Source organism: Grammomys surdaster, unplaced genomic scaffold, assembly GCF_004785775.1.
Source record: "Grammomys surdaster isolate TR1022 unplaced genomic scaffold, NIH_TR_1.0 147, whole genome shotgun sequence".
Classification (NCBI taxonomy): domain Eukaryota; kingdom Metazoa; phylum Chordata; class Mammalia; order Rodentia; family Muridae; genus Grammomys; species Grammomys surdaster.
Genome location: NW_021604605.1, coordinates 598484 through 603943, shown reverse-complemented (window position 1 = coordinate 603943; position 5460 = coordinate 598484).

Below are 5460 nucleotides of genomic sequence, written 5' to 3'. Positions count from 1 at the left end.
TCTCTCTCTCTCTCTCTCTCTCTCTCTCTCTCTCTCTCTCTCTCTCTGTGTGTGTGTGTGTGTGTGTGTGTGTGTGTGTGTGTGTGTGTGATCTCACCACAGTGGGCCTGGCATGGGCTCTGCTTCCTGGGATATTAGAGTCGAGGTGTTGTTTTAACAACTTGAACTAACACAGTTCCCAAAGCAAGATTGGGGCTTGCAGCAATGATCTAAGAGACACCAACTTTCCCTATGGTGGGCCTGGTACTGGATTTCTTTTAAAATTATTGTACTGACTTATTAATTCTATATGAGTGTGTGCACTAGAGTGGAGGTCAGAAGCTAACTTGTAGGAGTCTCCTTCGACCATGTGGGTCCAGGGAATTGAACTTAGATCATCAGACTTACTGGCAAGCTCCTTCATCTGTTGAGCCACTGGTTCTAAATTTCAAGATTAAGGCCTTCATTTAACCCTATCTCATCCCCAAGGGGAGGCGCCCCTCCTTGCTCTGCAGTGCTTGGAGTTGAGATGCACATGTGACAAGAGAACGCTTTCCTGTGTGCTTTCTTCATTTAAGTGTTTTCCTTTTCTAAGATTAAAAGCACGTGCTGTGGTCCTCTCCTGACTCCATTGTCTTGTTGTGAGAGCTTGTTAGGGTATCTTTGCCACTAGCTTAGTCACAAGCCAGCTCATTCTCTTCTTTTCCCTTCTCTTCTCTTCCCCTCTCCTCATCTTTCCTTCTCCTCCCCTTCTCCCCTCCGACCTCTGATTTCTTGGTCTAAGAATAAAACCAGCCTCATAATATCAACTGGAAAACGGTTTCATCTATTTCTCTCTTCCAGGAGAAATTCTGTTAATCCTCTAAAGATTACGTACAAGTCTCTGTGGAGTTTGAAGTGTCCTTTATAGGTGTTTTTAAAATGACAAATTCATGTTGATCAGTTGATTTTCCCATGTTGGGTTTGGTGTTTGTTTCTGTTCAGTTTCATTAGTTCGTGCCGCTAGTTTTATTATTTTCATCCTTTTCTGCATGCTTGGGATTCACAGCCTTCTTCTTTATCAGAATCTTTCGATGGGGATATAGATGGAGGGCTCTCTTCTGTGTCCTCTGTGCTATACAGTTCTTCCTAGGCCCTCCCCTCTCCGCCTCTTCCCACAAACTTTCATGTGTTGCATCCCATTGGTTCAATGAATGTCTTCTGAGCCTTCGAAGAGCTGCTAGGTTTAGATGTGCACTATTTAATTGCCAAGAGCTTGGAGAGTCTCCTTTTATCTTTCTGTTGTTTTCTAGCATGTAACCATTATGACAGACTTGAAACCCAGCACCAGACCCACCCCACCCGCCATGGTGAAAGCTAGTGTTGGCCAGAGTCCTGGATCCTTCCTGTCAGAACAAAACCATTATGGTTCCTACTTTTGAGGGTTTAAAATGATTTTCATGATTCATTTTCTGGTCAATTTTCATTCGTATGCCATGCACTTTTCAAAAGACTGCATGCTCTGTTGTTGCCGGGCAATGCATTAGACATAGTTGACACAGTTTTTCAGTAACTGCACTAGTTTTCTATGTCTTTTATAAGAGTTACTACAGGCTTGTTGATTAAAAACAACACACATTTATCACTTGACATACGGAAGTTTAAAGTCAAAGGAACTTCTGTCATCATGCCTCTTCTGTAAGAGTTTTATAAGAATTGCTATAACCCTGGAGAATCCAACCACCAAGTAAGTAGAGACTGGAAGACCTCTAGGGTTCACTGGCCAGTCTGTATTAATTACTTTTTTTTTTTTTTTGGTTTGGTTTTTCGAGACAGGGTTTCTCTGTGTGTCTCTGGCTGTCCTGGAACTCACTCTGTAGAGCAGGCTGGCCTCGAACTCAGAAATCCGCCTGTCTCTACCTCCCAAGTGCTGGGATTAAAGGCATGCGCCACCACCACCCGGCTATTAATTACTTTTCTATTACTGTGATAAAACAACATCACCAAAACCAACTCATGGAAGAGTTTATTTCAGCTCACGGTCTCAGAGTGATCAGACGCTATCATGGCAGAGAGGCCCGGCGACAATTGGTAGACAAAGCAGCAGGAGCAGAAAGCAGGGCGCTCACATCTTCAAACACAAGCAGGAATCAGGGAGAGAAAGAGAAATAATATAAAGAGGGGGAGGAGAGAGCACTGGAACGGCACAAGGCCTTTAGTTTCAAAGTTCTGCGCCTGATATACTTCCCCTTGCAAGATCTCTCCCCCTAAGCCTCCCCAACAGTACCACTAACTAGGACCTAAATGCTCAAATACTTGAAACAGGATGGAGGTGAGGGCATTTGTCATGGAAACCATTGCATAATGAAATCAAGTTGATGAGCTCCAGGCAAAGGAGAGACCCTGTTTCTCCAAAGAAGATGGCTAGAACTCCAGAAAAAAATGATGCCTCCACATGCACACATGCGCAGACATAAACAAAATGAAGACTGAAACAGGTCTCACTAGGTAAATAACAGGGCTATATTCCAACTGTTCTCGGAAGAGCGTCTTCATTTCATACTTTCCAGCTTCGAGAGGCCACCTATGTTCCTTGGTTCATGAATATGAAGGTCCATAGGATATGTGTTTCTGCCAACTACAGTGGTGTTTTTCAGTTCTTCTGTGTGTATGCCAATAGCCTATCTAATAGTCCTACCAGTTGCTGCAGTTGTTAAAGAGCCCAAGAACTGTGGATTTGTTTATTCCTCCTTTAGGTTTGTCAGTTTTTGCTTTGAGTGTTTCGATCTTCAGTGCCCTTTGTGGATCACTGTGTCAGCTTGGTATATTGAACCTTTTGTCTTTATGCAACGTACGTCTTCATCCCTGGTAATATTTGAATATACACCCTGAAGCTTACTTTATCTGATTTTAATATAGCTACTTGTGCTTTGTTTGATCAGTGACTAGGTGGCATACAATTGCCTTCCTTTTGCTTTCCGCCTTCCAATATCAGTATATTGGAAGTGGGTTTTTGTAGAGAGCCATGTTAGTTTACCCACTCTGCTAGCTTCAGTCTTTTAATAGATGCACCTACATTTACATTTAATAAAAAACTGATACACTGGGGCTGAACTCTTCATTAAATTGTGTACTTTCTTTCGGTTTTGGTCTCTTTTTTATTAAGGCAAAACTCATATCATTTTAAATGAAATATCTCAAAGTATACATTTCAATAACATTTTGTACATTCACACTGTTCAACGACATCTATGTGTCATTCCCCCAAATCAGTAAGGGAAAGAACCATGTTCCCACTAAGCAAACGTTCTCTATACCCTGCTCTTCCAAGCCCTTTCTCTGCCACTGATCCACACAAACCTATTTTCTTCCTCTGTGAATTTGCCTATTTGAAGTATTTCATAGAAATGAAATGACACAATTTATGAGCATTTGAGACTAGTGCCTCTTGATGACTATACTGTTTTCAAGGTTCATTGGCAGTCTATGTTAATAATTCACCGCTTTTTAAAAATCTTTTTTGGTCTTTCAAGATTGGATTTACTCTGTGTAGTCCTGGCTGTCCTAGATTTCTCTGTAGTCCAGGCTAGCTTCAAAGTCACAGAGATCCACCTGCCTCTGCATCTTGAGTGCTAAGATTAAAGGTGTGCACCACCACTGCCAAGCTCTCTTTATGTTTTTATTGTCTATCTGTGAGCATTTTTCATGCACATATACAAATACATATACAAACATATGTGTGCCTAGTACTCACAGATGTCAGGAGACAGTGTCACATCCCCTGGAACTAGAGTTACAGAGTGTGCGAACCAACATGGAGGTGCTGGGAACTGAACCTAGGTCCTCTGAAAGAGTAGCAAGTACTCTAACCAGTGAGCAATCTCTCTAGTCCCAATTTAAATATTCAAATAAATACAATAAACATTGATAGAAAGTAAATGTGAACACCAAATAATTCTTACATTGAATGTTTTAAGTTTAATCAATGTCACAAAACTCTATCTGTCTCTTTTCCTGGTGCTGGTGAAGGAACCTAGTACCTGGTTCATGCCATCTAAATGTTCTATCAATCTACTTGTAAGACAGAAGAACCTAATTAACCTGTCACACTGTACTACCACTTCTCAATACTATCTACCACTCTCTTGTCTCAGTCTTTTTCAATATTTTGAGCCAAAAGAATGCTTTTTAATTAGAAAACAATTAAATGTTTTATATATATATATATATATGTGTGTGTGTGTGTGTGTGTGTGTGTGTGTGTGTGTGTGTGTAGTGTATACATGGGTTACAAGGTAATGTCTTGATATTTATTATTTTATCATGGAATATACTTATCAAGCTATTTAATACATTTCTCAACACAAGAAAGTTTTTTATGTAGTAAGAACATTTAGTACATTTTCTTAGGTCAACTTTAAAAATATAATTTTGTTTTCTTTTTTTAAATTTATTTTTTATTGGATATCTTATTTATTTACAATACAGATATCATCGCCTTTCTCCATTTCCCCTCCCTAGAACCCCCTATCCTATCCCCCCTCCTCCTTTATGCTTTTATACCATTTTGATTACATGCATGTATTAAGGTCAGTTCTAAGTTGAGGGTCTAGCAATACAATAGATGCGAATAGTCAAGGAACAATTATCTTTAAGTATGATTTGTATGCTGCTCAATATTTGGTAAAAACTGAGAACGATGGCCCTGGGGGTGTAGCTCTATTAGAGTGGTTGCCTAGCGTGCACAAAGCCCTGAGTTAACTCATTGGTACTGCATAAATTGGATATAATGGCACTTAGGAAGTAGAAGCACGAGGAACAAAGCTTGAAGATCTGTAGGCATACTTTTTGGGGCTACTTTAATTGGGTTCTATTATCTACCACCCTTTAAACCCTTATTCCAACCCAGTCCCTTTCAACTCTTGTAGGAAGGAAAGAAAGGTTAACATTAGTTGGGAAAGGGGATGTAGGCTTTAGACTACTTCCTGCTGATTAAGGGCATTAAGTTCCTTGGGGCACGTCCAATCTCCGTTGTCAGGATGTACCCAACAAGAAATCCAACAACCCAGCAACACAGCAACCCAGCAATTCAGCAATCCAGCAATCCAGCAATAGCAAGCACAACAGCAGGGACCATCAGCAGGAGCAACAGCTGCCACAGGCCCTCTCAGGGCTCTCACATTCATATCCTCTCAAGAGTCCCCAGAATTCCAAAGATAAACCATTGGCAGCTGGTAAAAATCACACCCCTCCTAGAGCACGAGAAAAATCATAACATAGTTAGCAGTCCCATTTCCCACACGTGGGGTTAAAACAAAAACATCTTCTCAAAACATAACTAGATTTTTAAAGAGACCAAAAGTCTCACTACACAGACCAATCTTTGGTTCAGGTTCAATCTGGGCTAAAAGGCCCTTATCTGAGACACACACAGCATCAGCACCAGCACCAGCACCAGCACCAGCACCAGCACCAGCACCAGCACCAGCACCAGCACCAGCA